The 17,742-nt window shown below is 37.6% G+C and overlaps 1 protein-coding gene across 8 annotated transcripts in view; it reads left to right on the forward strand.

Annotated features, from left to right (window-relative positions):
- The window catches only part of ZMYND11 (zinc finger MYND-type containing 11), a 106,343-nt gene that overhangs the window by 8,979 nt on the left and 79,622 nt on the right, over positions 1 to 17,742 (forward strand). The window contains exon 1 of one of the 8 annotated variants that reach the window (XM_055707019.1): positions 10,401 to 10,423. The exons of the other annotated variants lie outside the window; for them this stretch is intronic. The gene's annotated coding sequence lies outside the window, so the exon portion shown is untranslated. Of the gene's footprint in view, positions 1 to 10,400; positions 10,424 to 17,742 lie in introns of those variants that run through there. 8 annotated transcript variants of the gene reach the window in all.

A 17,742-nucleotide genomic window follows, 5' to 3' on the forward strand; every position in this document is an offset into this window, starting at 1 on the left:
TTAAAAAAAAAAAAAAAAAAAGATTGTTTTATTTCACTGACATATCTTTTTGAAACAAGAGTGCTGATGCATACCTGGAAGCATTTCAGACTGACAGTGTTGGAAGGCAAGAAGCATGGACCCTCTCAATCTGTAATGGCATCTTTCAGTTGTGTAGCTTTGTCATCTTCTTCCACTGACCTGAAGTAAACAGACTTATAGGAAATACTTGTTGTAATGAGGAGATTCTTCCTTTTCCTGCACACTTCCCACTTACTGGCTCCCAGAAGGCTTCTTTATAAAAACCTCATTGGCATACTCCTAACTTCTCGCTGATTCCAGACATGAGATCTCGTTATTCACCTTGTTCCTTTTAGGAAATAGGGATTATCAGTGTCTCTTGGTGCCAGTTTTATTAGGTTTTCTAATCCATGCTGACATTTCTTTTTCTCAATAGTTTTTAAAAGTTTTATAAAAATTACCCATTTACAGGTTATCCAAGCGTAAGCTTAATTGGTAGCACTAATTTCTGAAGGCGTGTAGCTTTTGATAAAATTGAATGATTTTTTTTCTCCTATAGTGGTACAGGAAATATTGATAAATATCAGTGAAAGCTGATTGATGGCTCAGATGCTTTGAGTACAGGTGTGCCAAGGAGCCTAGAAGGAGAAAGTGGTTTGCTCTGCCAAGTTATTGGGTAAGCAGTTACAGTGTTTCCTGGGCCAGTGGGAAGGAATGGTATCCAAATTGCTGCTTGGCTCTTCTTTCACGAGAATTGCCTTTCTTGGTAAAACTAGCATGTCACGTAATCCAGAGTCTTGTCGCCAGCCACTGCTAATCTCAAATGTCTCCTAAAAAGGTGTCAAAAATCAGCCAATAGTATGGCTGTTTGTAGAAAGCTATAGAATACTGATGTAGAAAGTATTCTGATGTAGAAAGCTATAGAACACATTTCCCCATACTAGTGCCCTAACTAATAATTTACATTATGGTTTCAGCTTTTACATATACAGAATTTTTATTTGCTCGATTTTGGAATGTTTTAAATTCCATTTACTGTAATAACTGAACATTTTAGCGAATAATGTTAAAACCTACTCCTTTTTAGGTCAAGCCTGTTCTGTCCTCTCTGAATGCCTTGCAGCCTCCCACTGCAGTACGCTTCTGGCATTTACCGAGAGCGCCTTCCTCAGCTGCAGAAAAGAACCATGTATACCTGCCTGTCTGCACAGTATTTGATGGAGATAAGAGACCTTGAGGGGAGAGTTAATGAAAGGCCATAGCAGTTGTCGGTTGAGTACAAATAAGAGCCGGGAAACACACATATGAAAAGAAGAAAGGGAGAGTTTGGCATGAAATGCGCATTAAGAGAAAGTCAAGGTACACATGTCACAGTGTATGTGCGAGAGGATCAGTGTCTTTGCTAACCAAATTTGGTGCAGCACTGTTGACTTTAGTGGAGCAATATTAGTTTACACCTGCGGAAGATTTTTTTCCTCAATATCTGGGAGTGAGAATATATAATGAAGTGTTTATGGATGAGTGACAGGGAGAGAGAGTGTGCGAGAGTGAGAGCGCATGCACACATTTTCAGGCCTGATTGATTATATGAAAAAAAAAACCCTGGAGTTGAAAGAACATTATTTTAAATTAACATTCATTATCTTCACGCGTGAGATAACAGTTCGCTTTGGACCAGATCCTAACACCATTATGTTTCTTGAGCAGAGAGTGCTTTTTCCTTGAATGAGGGTAGTCAGTATGAGAATGGCAAAATGTAGTCACATCTTTGACATTAAAAATATATGGTTTAGTCACCATATATTAGAATAATACTGTATTATTTCTGTCAGGGAAACATGGATTTTTTACTTTTTTTAATAAATGGTTACATTTTCTTTGAAATGTAAAATAAAAAGTAAGAGAAACCTTTTTTTGGATCTCTAATCTTATGCTTGGAGAAGCTTGCAGCCATTTTAATTCATGCTGCATTCGTTGATCTAGCAGTTAGATTATTTAATCACACTGCAGCTAGGTCATCTACCTATCGGACACTGTTAAGGAGTTCAGTAATATACTTTGGGTTATTGGCTTCTAAATGTCACTTCTGAAAAACAAACAAACAAACAACAAAGCCAAACAAGCTACACACATCCCAGTTAACTTATAAACAGTATAAAGAAAAACAATGTGAATTCACGGTCTTATCATTCAACTCTTGGTTTTTGGTTTTTTTTTTTCTGTACATAATATAAGTAGAAAAAAATGCACATCATAGCAAACAAAGGAAAAAAATCTGCTTTTGATCTTCTTTGGCAGTTGTTTTGCTTTTAAATTCAGAATTTTGCAACATGAAGTCATCTAATTAGGCAGCAGCTTGCTATTAAATATTTTCATATAAGAGACGTAGTTTGTGAGCATAAAAAAGAAAGCCACATTTTAAAATTATAACCCCAAATAACTTTCTGAAATTAAAAAATACTCTAAAAAATTGCTTATTCTTTAAGTATAATCATGTAAAAGTGTGGGAAAAGTGTGTATTTTAGGTATCCAGCAGTAGTGGGAAGCTAATTTCCTAGGCTGTAAGTGCTGCAATAGTAGAAGCCCAGTGATCTAGATATATAAAAAGGGAAATAAATGTGGTAGCAGCTAATGTGTGGCAGTGAAAAGCAGAGGAAAAGATTGCTGTGATGCTCTTAAATGTCCTGTATTTTTGGAGAGGGAGCTACTCACAGTGAAATAAACCACTTATTGGTATGCAATTAGGATAGTATTTTGTAAATTATTTGGTGATGATGCAGTTGGCAGCAGAGTTTTTTAAAGGGTCACCCACGTGCTTTTCAGTTATATTCCCTATAGAGATGAAAAGGAACGTTTATGCTCTTCTGAGATATTATTTTAGTCTGTCTGAATGCAGGTAGAACGAGAAAGTCATGTTTCATACAAGATGGGAATTGTATTACCCTCTTGTTAAATGAAAACTAAGAATCCAGAGATTCCTTCTGTCTGCGCCTGGATCCCTTGGCTTATTTCCTTGTGCTTTCCTGATGTACATGAAAGCTTTGTCAAATGAGCGGTTATGATCGTTTTAAGTATCTCTCAGTTTACCTTCAGCAGAGAGACTAAACAGGGGAAGGGGCCAGTTGTTCATCTTAATTGCAGTGTTTTCTTAATAAGCAAATTATTCAATGGTTTCACACTCAGACTATTGAATAGCCCCTTTGCTTTATTGTATTAGTCTGTGACAATTTTTGTACAACTTCTTGTTATACTTTAATCTGGGCACTGTAGGATGTGATTACTTTCCTCAGGTAACACTCATATATATATATATATGAGGAGTCCGACTGTAGAGGAGGGACTTGACTAAAGGTTTTATGACTGCCATCCCATTGCTGAGTAAACCTCAGGGCAGCAAGGCAGGTTAAATAGGGATCTGATACTTTTGCTCTCTTTCTTTTGGAAGAGTGTTGAAACTAGACCACCGTGCTGTGTCCACAGTGTGTATTTCTTTACTGGTAAATAGGGTTATGGAAGGCAGCTCAGCAAGGTTAAAAAAAGATGGTGCTGAAACCCAGTTGCAGGGCAAAGGTGAATGAGAATTGAGCGATAATAAAAGGAAAAAGTCAGTGTTAACGCAACATACATGCAGGTTTTTTTCAGGAGCTGAAGATGCATATTGAAAAAGGTTTTGGGTGGCTGAATTACTGTTTTAGGAGTTGTCAAGGGGAAGGGTGTTTAGCTACATGGGTGAAGCAGGCTGAAGCCCTCCTGCACAGGGGAGTTAACAGCTGCCCATTGAGTTCAGTCCATTCTGGCGGGTATGGTGGGCAGATGATTATCAAACAAATAAGTGAAGTACGGTATTACAATTCATTGCAGACCTTTTCATGTCTATATTATGAAGCTTAAGAAACAACCGAGCTCTTGACAGGTTTGAAATTACAACCCTGTTTTTGAGCATTTCTTCCAAGTTCCACTGAATTAATGAAATTAACTGAACTGCCAAACTTGATGGAGAGCTGCCGATTAGCCATTGTTGCAAGAACCCCACATCTCAGGCAGAATGTGCTGCTTTACAATCACTTTGTCAGGAATTTAAATGATGACCTTTACTTCCTGCATCTCAGGCTACAGCAAGTTGCAATGGGAGGTAGCCTTGAGAAGGTGTTTGCTAATGAGGCCCTATCACCCTTGACAGGTATGCTAGATAATTAAAAAGCGATAGATGATGGTGTAGTACTGCATGTGTAAATTTCATTTAAAGTATGTATTTATGTAGTGATTTTGACTCATCCAAGCCATTTGTATGACACGTTGGCACTTTCCATAAGAGTAAGGATGCTTGACCTCTTGTCCTGGCCAAGTTGCAGTTTGGGTTATTACATTCTGACTACCTACATTTCTGTAAAGTTTCATCTGGATTTTGTTACTGTTGTTTATTTACATAGTAATGCATATGTACTTGGCAGTTTACAAAGTAACAGCACAGGATAAGAAAGTTAGAAAAATCCCTGCTCCAAATTACATTTAGTATTTGTGCAAGAATAAATATTGCGTGGCATGATACAGTACACAAAAAATACAAAGTGGCACATTCGGTAATAGCATTCGTAGCAGAGGTAGGTTTCCAGAGTTTATTAAATAGAAGACAAAGTGCAATCCATGACGTGCAAGTGTAAAAGAAGACAGCAAAGGGGTGATGTAGACAAAGCAGAGAGGGGAGAAAACTAGGTAGATCTAAGAAGGATGAGAAAAGGGAGGAGGTGTAATTCAAGAATGCTTTGTAGAAGATACTCCTGCAAAAGCTGGTACACCATGGGTTAAGTTACTGAGTAGTGTGCACTGTTAAACATATGATATATTGTGCAGCAGGAATGTATATAATTCACTGGTAGGAGGAATAATACCTGTTTGTATTGTAGTTAAAACTATATATATATAGTTTTACAGGGTTATTTGGCATGGATTTTACATGTGTATCAACAAGGGAAGGGGAGTCAGTTTATGTGGTGGTGTGTATACATGTCAGCAGGACTTAGGCAATCACAAATCTGCATGTGGCCGTCACGTGGCAATCATCTGCTGGTGTAGAAATGTTCCTCTTCAACATACAAAGGCACATTTTATCCTTTACCACTCAGTCACTCAGGATCCTGCTTAATTTATGGTAGGAAGAGTTTGCTGTGTGTTACTGTAGAGTAACAGGTAGGTGAAAAAAAGAACCCAAGCCACATCCTGTTGTGGAGAGGTGTTCTGTAGAAATACGAACTTCAAAGCTGCAGGCTTACTCTTAAAACTGATTGATATTAATAATCAATGTTAACCTTGAATAGATTTCCAAACGAGTTCAAAATAATCCAGTATTAGACTATATTGCATAACCATAGCGGTCTAATATTTACAAGAACTGTCCCATTGTTCTTCCAAAAATACATAAGCCTGCTTAGGGACACTTCTTCCACAGCCCAGATGTACCCATTTCACACAGATTTTAGAAGTACATGGGAAAAAGTTCTAAACAGTTTTCATTTTCAAAATGCTTTCAAGAAAAATGTTTTTGAATAGTACTTGTGAGTGAAATCATACTTGTCTCAAATAGATTGTTCACAAAAAGAGAATTTGGTGGGGGTTTGTTTGTTTTATTTTTCTAGAAATGGAAAAAAATGGTTTTGAAAATATCTTGGAGTTTGCCTATTAACATTGATGTTTCTTATTGTTAGTTGTTTTTACATGACTTCATTTGCTAATGAAAGTAGTACATAATGTACTATGTACTTACGCAAAAGATTTAGGACAATGCATGTTCTTTTGAAAGTTGTGGTTCTTTCTAATTTTATTTTGGTCTATTTAACTTTTTTTGGAATATCTGTCTTGGCATTGTTTTTGGAAAGAATTTAAACAAAAATATTTTTCACTTTAGGTCACAGATATGTTAAGCTCTTCTCTAGCAGAACTACACCGATCACTTATTCTGACCTCTTCCAGCTCCCGTGTAACCCAGCTTAAATAAGGTTACCTTTCTCCTGGATCATGCCCACTGAAAATGCCATATCAAGTCTTTGTGGTAGCAGTCAGCCTGTCGTGTGTGAGTGAAAGCACTGAAAATACATCCTTCAGCGCTGTGGGGCCGAAGGGCATCTTACCCATTTAGTGGTGTCTGTCTAGTTGGCTCTGTTTTTTTGTCATCTGTCGGCTTTTTTTATGGAAAGAAGCAGGAATACTTCAACGAGGAAAACCATCCAGCACCCACGTGCTGCGCATTCTGGGAATGAGATCCATGTGGCTTCTTACCATTGGTTTTTTGGGTTTTTTTCTTCTGTATCATTTATTAAAGCTGTTATGGAATATCTGCTTAAGGCTAAACGAGTTTGAACTCTCACTTAGCCTCATTAAGGTCTTGGGCTTTGTGTTTACTACTTCTGCTTTCATCAAAGCCACTTCCTCAGAGGCTTTTGCAGGAGATGCATATGTTCTTCTTCATTTTCTGCCTCACATCATGGTAGAATTATACTTTTTAATCAGCAGGTTTTATTTAATCTCCAAATTTTATTTCTGGTGTTCTGCCTTTAAAGCAGAAATTGTTTTTTATACTTTTATGCTGGGGGTTGTCTACTTCTATATTCACACATTTAAACGCTTCAGGCTATTCATGTGTGTTTTCTGAAGGGTTTAACAGTGCAGCCATTCCCACACAGCCTGTCAAAGTCAATTGGAGACTGTGTCAAAATTTGCTATCAGACTGCTACGATGAATCTCCTGCTGTTACTACAGAATACTCCAGTGCACACAACATTGTTAAGAAATAGTGGAGATGCTGGGGATGATGCTACCTGGAGCTCCATCCCTACCTTCACCATGTGCTGTAACATTACTCAAACATATATATTGGTAAAGAAGTGTTAGAGTGGTTTGTACAAAAGACTCCAGAACCTCTGGTACTTAGTGACCAGGTGTAGTTGTTTAAGTTGCTGTGATAAACTGTACTTGTGCACTGTCACTTCAAAAGAGACAAAGGTGATTTACCAATAGGATATATATTTTTTTTTTTACTTTTATGTAAAGTAAAGTTCACATTTATGTTTTCTTTTTGATTACTTTGTTCCCTCTCAGAATTTTTGGAAGTTCCCTGAGTTTTATTTGTATGATTTGGGGGAAACTGAAGTGGCACAGTCTGTATCTCATGTACTTACTCACTGCAAAGATATAAGACTAGTCTTAAGTGAAGGGACATGTAGATAGCTCATTAGTTTGAATATACATGAAGAACTCATGTCTGAAAGAATTCCGGTTACTGGTAAGCGACCTCTCTTTCTATTTGAACTATAAATTTAAACTTTGAACAATGAATGTGCTTAGACTAGTGATGTACTTATTAAGTTAAAAAAAGAACAAGCTTTTAATAGGAAAAAATTATCACAGGGCAGACAGCATGGGATTTCATTAGCATTTATGAATTGCTAAACTGCAATTTAAAAGTCACATTTCTGTCTAAAAAAATTTTCCACAATTGTCATACAAGTAACATTAAACAATGTCTTAGTTTGTTTACTTGGGGTCAGATTTTCAATGGTTAAGGTGATTAAAGTTGCAGGGACTGTCTGCAAAGGCTGCAGTACTTAGCTGCCATTGATCTTAGTGGGACTTTGAATAAACATTAGTTCTGAAAATCCCACCACGTATGGACCTCATCTCTTGTCTTCAGACATCTTTGAAAATCTGGCCCTTAGAACAGTTAACAGCATTCCCTGTGTTGTTTCAGTGGTTTTCCCTTAGCATTTCCCCATTTTACTCTGTGCAGGAAGGTCCATCAATTATAAACAGCATTTTGTAGTAATTTCTGAACTTGGCATTCATACTTGTCAGGAGGGATAGACTAACAGAAGAGACGTGGCCCTGGCTTTCCACATAGTATTGTGGTGCTGTGCTGTAGTAACATAAATAGTTCTTAGGATAATTATTTTCATCCATAGATGTTTAAGTGCTACACAAAGGGGATTAGTGTAATTAGTTTTGCATTTGGAAATGGTAATACAGAGATATGCAGTGACTTGCCTGAAGTTAACCAGCACAGGAGGAGGCTGTACCAAGTTTGGAGCCCTGGCGCTCAGTCTACTTTCTTCAGCAAATGTAGTTTCAGAGTGCTTGATCTATCCATACAAAATCTCCAGACGAGAATCTTCTAAGTGTAATGATTTGGTACTTAAGCAGTGTGAGTCATGTTCTGGGATGCTGGCGGTGTTTTTTTGTGATATTTCCGTTTCACATTCAGCTTAGGGGGCTCAGCGGGGGCTTTTGGTCTGGTTGCCATATGAAGTTCATCAGGGGTGACAAGCGAAAGCAGCTTAATGTGCTCATGCTATTTTTGCCTGTAGTAGAAATTTGTGATGGGGACTATTTCTGTTTTGCATGAAGTCACCAAAATAATGCATTGAGCTGTAAGCTAACTGGAGATGCCCAGGACTATTCACAGCAGAATAGCCTGGATATTGTTAGTTGTTGGATGTAATTATTTTGATTTCACTGGGGGCAGAGGCTAAAACCCACTTGTCAGACTTCTGAAATTGCACACCCTGGCAATTGTGGTGCTGAAGTTGGGTACCTCCGCTGGGCCTTCCAAACACAGCTTTTTGTGTATTGGTTCCCCAGCTATAAAATGAAAACATTTCAAAAATGAATCTTACAGAGTGCTGTGAGCATAAAAGCATTCAAGGCCGCAGGATCTTTAGTCAAGATGCTTTGCAGAAAAAACACTAGTAGCCTTATCCAGCTGCTACTCACCACAGAGACACCACTTTTCTCTCCTTGCTTTTTCAAAAATGTTGAGGAGGGACACTGGACCATGTTGGATGTGTGTGCTGTAGGTACGAGAGGAGCTCTTGGCCCAGCTTGTTGGCTTTTCTCTGCCCCATCACTTAGAGTGGATTACAGTAAATTTTTCAGGCAGGAGAACAGTCATGTGGTCTGTTTCCTTTAAATTAATTCCTGTAACTTCCTCAGTTGAAGTTTGTTCCTGATCCCACAGGCTAGAGACCATTCCCTCCAAGGATTCAATTAGCTGACACCAACCTTGAGAGCCTCCAAGCTTAGGACACATTTCTCCTTAGGATTCCTTCTCTTAGGCACAACAAAAAGGCTCCCCAGGGAAGACCCAGGATACTTCATGTTGTCTTCAAAGTAAAAGATTCTCAAGTTTCCTCTTAATGTACCCGATCCTAGTCAGAGTTTGATTTAGAGAAAGAACCTGCTTGAAACATGGAGGTCTGTTTGCTGAGTCAGTAAAAATGTCTAATCTTTATAACTTATTTACAGTCTGCTTATATTAATAAGATACAATTGAGATTTGTTGTGAATTAGATGTTGACATTTCTCTAGCATTCTAGGCTGAAACTATGCTGTTACCTCTTGTTGCTTTCTCCATTTTTAGCCTACGAATATCCCATGTATTTGAGTAGCTTCATGTGATACTCAAAGAATCAGTGGATGTGTCTTTGATCAGTCCCTATGGTTCTTATGATCTCTATAAATGTGTCTAGAAGGAGATGGCTATGGAAGAGAGTAAAAAGCCACTTAAGGCACAGACCAATATTGGTGTATACAGCCAGGCTGAGTAAATGCAGATCGGAAGCTACGCTGTAGTTTCTAATCATTAGCATTTGCAGGTGGAAGAACCTGTCATGATGTCTATATTAGATGCGTGTCATGTCATGGCTGCTTTTCAGTGTTTACTGTATAGGGCAAGTATGACCAAACTTGCTCACCCTATGGATTACAGACTAAAATTCCTATATGAATAAAAGCTAACCCCCCCCATATCGTATGCTTGGGAGAGTTGAGGGTTCCCGAAAGTGGGTCAGGACTTGTCTCAGTGTTGAGTGCTAGGGTGATGTTTGCTTCAGCAACCCTTGTTAACTTGTTTCTTCCAAATCCAATAATTTGAATTTATTCAGCCACGGCTGCATCAGCATGGCCTTGTTGCCAGATAAATGACTGGCAGCCTCATGGGAACCACAGGTGAAATATTTTGAGCCAGGAGTGGTTCAGGAGCTGTGCACTGGCCACCACTGGCTTCAGCAGCTCTGTATGGAGCAGGTGAGAATAACTCATCAGGTTTCTGAAATGATTTACCAGTCATGCTGTCTCACTTTCGTGCTTGTAACAGATTTTGAATATACTTCTCTATGGCATGATTTCCTCCCTGTAAAACAGCAGTATCAGCACTTTGCTATATTAGGCATTTGGAGTATAAATTAGCGGGGAACAGTTGCTAAGGCAAATACTTCCATTTTACTCTGAGGACAGGTCTGCTAAGACCAGAAGCAGATGGAGGTAATATGCCAATACTTCTAGCACTAGAAGAATAAAAAATTAGAAGTAAGAAATTGTGCATATTATTTTTGTGGGAGCAACAGACGGAGAGAAAGTGGTTTTGATAAAAATGAAGGTAAGTGCAAAACTGAAAGGCAAGCAGATTTAATGCACTAAATTGTTTGATGGCTCTGTAAAAATGGCTGGAATTTCAAGTTGATGATACCTCTTTACTAGCAGGAAATGAAACTGTGCCTAAGCCATATAAATCATGAAAACCACTATGATTTCAAATTAGTTTTAAAGAAAGTACTACATTAAAGGTAGCAAATGTTGTACTTGATAACTAAATTAGTGTGATTGTGAAATTGAGGAACTGCTAATAAGTTGTGAAAGAATGTCACGATAAATAGTATTGTCTTCCTCAATGAAATAATCTTCCTTAAAATCTACACCAAGAGACAACAAATCTTGCTAGCAATTCTCTTACTAGTATTCTACTACTATTGCTTTGTTCAAAGGGAATGTCTCCTCTCTGGGAAGACTGGAATGTATTTCAATTTAAATTTCCTCATAGCCCAGTCTTTACTTTTCGCCGTGGCATCAGTAGTTCTGTTGTCATCACTGACTGAGGCATCCGCTGCGACAAAACCTGGACCTCCCCTCATAGTTTTTTAGAGAACTGAATATTGTTGTTCTTACAGACACTGTCAGGTTTCAGACTTCAGCGCAGAGGGTGCTTGTGCTACAGAACATGAGCCCTACACTTGGAAACACCCTCTTGGATTTCTTTCTTGAGTGTAATTAAACAGGAGTGGCTTCTTCAGTGTTCTCTCATTGAATCTGAATACCCATCTTTCAAGAATCCCTGGAGAGTACTATAATCAAAATATACATGTTGAGGTTTTTTCCATTTTACAAAGGTGAAGGCAATTTATGAACTGCTAAAGAATACAGCTATGATACCTTTTTTTAACTGAGGTTAAGAAACTTCTCCTGGTGTCACAGCACGTCTGTACACTGCCAGGAATTTACCTTGGACATACCTGCAGGAGAGACCTTCTTAAACAAATTTATTTGCTATACCGTTGAAGCTGGCTGTCAGCAGCTGGCCGTGCATTGTCATTTCTGCTTAAAACAGATAGGGGTGGCACATGAGACAGGAGACTTGTTACCAAAATAGTGCAGTCTTCCCGCAGCTCAGCTTTTCTATTTCTTAGACTTTTAGTGGATTCTTCTAGAGTGCTTATCAGGCCAGGCAGTCTTTTTTCTTTCTCAAAAAAAAGTTGCACAGATTTTACGCAAGATTTTCCTTTTCTGAAGAAAAACAACAAGAAAAAGACTGAGAAGAAAACTTTGTATAAGATTTTAAATTATTAAAAATAGTATTTTTATAAATTAATAAATGGAGACATACAATTATTCTTCATATTTTCTCATGAAGCATCTTGAAATGGCAGCTAAAACATTCCCAGTAAAAAGTAAAAAAAATATTTTAAAATATTCAAATTTGCTTTCCAATATGTACTTCTCTTGCTTGCTTTCTTCTAGCTGTTGCCAATTAAAAACAGAAGTGAGTTTATTTTTTATTCCTCATATTTAGCATTTTCATGTTCCCTATACGCACTAAACTTTCAAAGCGATTTTGGGGTGATTTGTAATTTATTCATTGGTACTGCTTTTTAGAAATTCTTTGGGCATTTTGAGATGCTGGAAAATGGGAAATAAAAGGAAGTAAGGACCACCAAGAAAATCAGGCAGAGACAGATGAAATGTCCTGTATCCCTTTCCCACGACTGCAGGAAACAAGATATAACAAGCAATAGGGAGGATGTCAGGGAGGTGGCCTATAATCCATGAAAATTTATAGCAAATCAGCTGGACAACTGAAGAGTCTCTTGTTGTGGGAAAATCACTAAAATAACTGAAGTCAACAGAGAAGTACTCAGACACTGTGGCGAAGTAGAACAGCAGCAAGCAGGTCATGAATGTTGGAGTCGTCATAGAATTAAGGGTACAAAAATTGTATCAGTGTGGTAGATTACTTGAAGGAAATTAATTGCCCCTGATGTTTCCCTTGTTCTTTTTTTGAAAAGAAAGATTTGCAGAAAAATACCTAATTGAGAAGAAGAGAAATCTGACTTTTTTTTTTAATTACAAGTGAAAAAAATTATGTAGTCCACTACTCCTTCTGGATGAGATCCAGGAAGGACAAAGCTGAATTTCGTTGGCAAATTTTTGTAGTGATAATGTGCCTGTTGTGTAGGATTCTGAGTATCTTTACCCTATTTACAATTAAAGCAGATCTGCACCTTCTAACATTCCAAAATTGAAAAGGCATTTCATAGTATGAGATACATTTTAGCTGTTACTGTCTACTTCGGTCCCTTTTGTGATTACTAAAAAATCCATGTGTCTTCCAGCTAGTTACCCTATATCAACAGATTTTTTCCCTTCAAGAGAAAAAATCAAGTATCTCAATTTTTTTTGTACACTTGTCTGTTTATCGTATAAATGATAAGTCCAATACAAAATGCATATAATTCTTCATGCCATTATGTTATTTCTTGTTTCACCGTCTGCTACCTCCTTTGCTATAAAAGTGCAGTCTCTTTGTAATACACTTTGGATTTTATTTGGAGATTTTTTTTTCAGATTGAGTGATTCAAAGATACTACGTGAGGGAGATGCAATTTATGTGATGTAGCTATATTATTAAGCTGTAACAATGATAAAGTAGGAACATTGCTTTAGGAGTTTGCAGTCATTTTGCTTTTGATATGATTTGAAGAACTGCATTGCTTAAACTTGTTTTGTTCTTCACATACCATAGAAATTTAATAGTATGGTTCTATACAGATTCTTGACTGAATTATGACTAGATTTGTTTCTTAGTCTGCTTTACTGGAATACATTAATGTATAGATATCAAATATAATTTAATTCCTTGGCAGTGCTGTACATTTGTATTTGATTTATATTTACAAAGACAAAATCTTATAAAAAATAATAGACCCAAACTGCTTGCATACTTTGGTTTTTGATCTTTCTTCTTATCTGCAGAAACATTACTGCAAGCTCCTAGGCTGATACCTGTGGTAAATAGCTGTTGGATGTTTTGTATTTCTCTTTTGTATTTCTCTACCATGTTATCTGCCTGTTTATCCAGCCACGTAGTCCAGCATCTCTTCCAGAACATGCTTATTCATAAAAACTATTGACTGTTGTCAGGATTGAGACTGGAGGGCTGTAGACAGTGATGAGATGTTAAACTTTGAACAGGTATCTTTGAGACAGCCATCTACCTGATTCGCTGCTCTACTGGAGAGAGTGTTTATTCATCATGGTTATTTTGAAATTAGTTTCTTGATTTTTAGGAGAGAGAATATAACTGGAGCTGAGAATTTAAATGAAACCCTATTTTTCTTAAAACCAAATTATTTGGATGTCATGCCAGAACTTTTGATTTATGTATGTTTCCCATATGCAGTCTTTTACAATAATTTCTGTAATTCCTGAAGTAAAGCTTTGGGGCAGGATTGTATCTGATTCATGACAGTGGAGTAAGGGAAGAACAGGAGGAGAGATGTAGCTTGGGGGTTTGTCTTTGCTATTTACAGATCCTGGGCAAGCTGTGTAACCTCGCAAAGACACAACCACCCCCACTTTAGATTGGGGGCAGGTTTTTGAAGTGCTTCAGAAGAATTAATAGAAGAAGTCCCAACTTCTTTAGGGCACTTAGAACTACACCATAGAAAATGAGTTATCCAGTCAGTATCTTTTCTTGAAAGGTTATCGATGAGCTTTGGAAATTAAATATTTTCCTGGGTTTTGGGTAAAGCTTAGTAACTTAGAGCTAGCTCTGTACCATATGGCAGGTCCAGTACTGAACGTATTGGCCAAATACATCCATTTATGGTTTGAACTGTGGGATTTTGCAGTGGAACCGGCTTGTGGCCATGGGCTGCCTGGTGCAGCAGTGGAGGATAACATTTTCTTTTGGGATTAGCCTCAGTCATCCCACGGAATATTTATTCTGCCAGTTTCTACCTGTGCGCAGCTCCTTTTACCATCCCTATCATCATGCTGCTTTTTGAGGACAGTGGTGCCCTGTTGTCTCCTGTTAAAGCATTTGGCACTCCCCTGCTTGTGGGGACCTGCCCAAGGAGTGCTCTTCATCTTCTTTGGCCCTGTCCTTGTGAGGCCCCTTCTTCGCCAGGCCTGTCCTTGCATGTTTGCCTTTATGCTCTTGAGTGGTGGTGGTGGGCATCTCAAAACCTCCTCCTTCCCTCTCAGACTGCTTTGGACATGCCAGCTTCTGTCCTGGTGTAATTCAAAACCACCATATGCAATTTCCACTGCTTTCTTAACAGTGCCACCGTGAGAATTGTCACCTTTTGCATTTAAAATGTTGTGAGTACCTAAAGTCTTGAAGAGTTGATAAGCTCTTTAACTAATCCAGAGCTTTGTGTTAGTAATTAAAAATATGAGTTGTGCCATTTTTCCTCAGAGCTGAAGGTCACAGTAGGCATAATGTATTAAGAAAATGTAGTTCATGATTTCCCTTTTCAGGATTCTTTTGCAAAAATTGAAATGTGTATGTTTGTTATTAATATTTGTTTTTATAAGAGTTTCACTTTCTTTACTCAATAAAAATAAAATGTAAAAACCACAGTAATTTTAATTTTTCCTTACTTAGAAGTGAGGAAAAATGAAATTCCAGGTGGAAACCAATGGACAGTATCACAGTGATGAATGTATTTTCACTGGAGGTTTTTATAATTTATGGGAGAGTTAGTTTCTCTTGTCTGGTATGATCTTCAGCTTTTGCATTTAGTGGATAAGCAAGGCATGCAGACACCAGATTTCTAACCTTAGGGAGTGTGCAGCTATCTGGGATGTGAAGGTTTGAACCATGTTGGAATAAATACTTAATTATTTATGCAAGTGGCAGCACTCCAGCAGAGCAGCTGAGCCCTCCTTAGCCTGGGCTCCATCAGCTGCTCCGCTGTTGGTGGGGAACACCTCCTTGCCATGAAGGGTGCTGCTGAGGGTTCTGCGAATCCCAGGTAAACCATGTAGTCGAGTGCTTTGGTGAATCACACCTTTATTAGCCAATTTTAACTCAGGTAAATGATTGCAAATAATAACCCAGAGGCTTTACAAATATTTGTTTTGAGTTGTACATCTGTTGGTTATCCTACAGCGATCCATAATGCTTGTACAGAACCCAGGTGCACACTCACAATTGTTAATCGCTTTGCGTTGGGTATTTGGCAATAGGGTAATTCAGTTACTAAAATTAAAATTACTTGAGTTTTTTTTAAAAAGACATGATCTCAGCCTGTTTAGCAGAATTGGTACATACTTACATACCCCTGAAATGCAGCCCCAGCTCCCACTGTACGAGGATCCACCTCAAGTAGTGGGCAACTATCAAAACTCCACCTACCTTTCCGTCATTTTAGTGAGTCTTCAAAATACGCTTTGTCCTCACTGAAGACAAACCTTGATTATAAAGCATTCCCTTGTTAAGTGACTTCTGCCATTCTGTCATATTTTTTTTAATGTAGGGTCAATAATGTTGGTCCAAATTCACCACCTGTAAAGAAAATCTGTCCTGGTGGTATGTTTAGCTTAGCATTGCTTATACAGAATACTTGTGTGCAAACACAGCAGATATGTTTTTTAATTTTTTGTTAGTGTGCAGTACTTCAGAGAGTTCCCTTGTATCGTTTCAGGTATCACTTAGTCATAAAAAACCTCTTTGAATATACATTGTGGGAGCCTTAGGAGAGTGTTAATTGTGTTCTGCTGCAGTGGTAGCCAGAAGGTCAGGATCTAAAATTAATATATTTCTGAATAATTCCAATTTTGTTGCAAGGTTGATTTTTCATGGTTACTACTCCAAGTATCATGCTAATTTATGGCTAATATATTACATATTTTTCCTGTAAAAAGAAGGATGGCCGTTCCCTTCTCCTCACAGATACAGGCATGCTATCAAAACATTTCTACATTAGAAATAATTAAATGCATTGGTAGAATCTTGGACTTACCTCAGATGTGTGCAGAAACGCCATAAAATTAAGAAAAACTTTCTTTTGAAAGGAATCTATGAGGGATTTTTAGGTAAGATTCATTAATTTTTATTGATAATATATGCATCTGAAATCATTCTGAAAGAATGTTTTCTAAATAATATATTTATTTAAGGAAGATGTGTATTAGCTGAGTTCCAGTCCATTTTTATTCCTTTTTGGAGAACAGTTGAGTATAATTATCTTTAGATTAATCAGTTTTTGAAGTCTTTTCCAGTGACAAGTATAGAGAGGATTAAGAGAGAGATTACCAAAGCATTAAGATTTTTTTTCTGGTTGTTTTTAAGAAGGAATCCTTGCCTTAAGTCATTTACAAAATGATTTCCTTGTAAGAAACTGTTGAACAAACAAAAAAAAATTAAATCACCTGTAGCAGGGGTTTTGTGTCCTAGGGCTTGGGAGAGATGTACAAGTAGTGAGGATCTATTTTGGTCACGCATCTTCTTTTCTAACTCTTTCATTCCTTGTTACATGGTAAGGCAGAGTTGTCTTTTTCTTTTCCAATTACAAATGTTGAAATTCTTTTCCTCTGGCTTTTCTTCTGTGAGATGAGCAGCAATAAAGGAGAGGAATAACATCCCTTCTCACATCCTCTGCTACCATTTTTTACTGGGGAATAGTTTTGGGTTTGTTGTGCTCATTTTTCATGGGTATTAACTTGCTCCATACTGTTTTCTAGTTTGACCTTTATTTTATGTTTTGCTTTGGGTTTCATCAGAGTGATGATACAATCTAAATGCAGTTCTGTAAGGTAATTTTAATTGAATGTTTGAGTAACTCTATGTGCCTCTGTAATGAATGAAATTAACTTGATCTGGAGCTTGGAAAGGCTGTCCCATGTATGATTTCATAATTAAAAAAAATAAATGAATGTAATGTTTTATTGAATAGATCTCAGATCGTTTGCTTTTGGCTTTAGGGAACCTAAGTGCAGCCACAGCCTGATTCCTGCTCCTGGAGGGTTTCTTCCAAGCATCCTGTTATGTCAAAAAATTATATGTGACATAGTTCCAGCTCTGGGAGTTACAAGCTAACCTTCTATAGGAATATGCTTTTGAGTAATGATTACTTCTTTTTGTTGCCTGCCTACAGTAGTCCTGGTTTAGTGCTGGACTGTATCGCATCAGACAAGTTTATGTGGGTATCGTTAAGTAGCTCTGTAATAGTATCTCCATTACTTTCATGCCTTCAGGGTTTCTTGTCTGGGTTGTTGGGTTTTTTCCTTTTTTCAAATTTTTTGGAGAGGCCGAAGAATGAAAGAGTTGAGAATGGCTTAGACCATGCTCTAGGTTGAGAAGAGTTACACTAACTTAATAACACAGTGTACAGGTGTGATCTGTTCACTGCTGTTCTC

Source organism: Falco cherrug, chromosome 4 (assembly GCF_023634085.1).
Source record: "Falco cherrug isolate bFalChe1 chromosome 4, bFalChe1.pri, whole genome shotgun sequence".
In the NCBI taxonomy this organism is placed as follows: Eukaryota; Metazoa; Chordata; class Aves; order Falconiformes; family Falconidae; genus Falco; species Falco cherrug.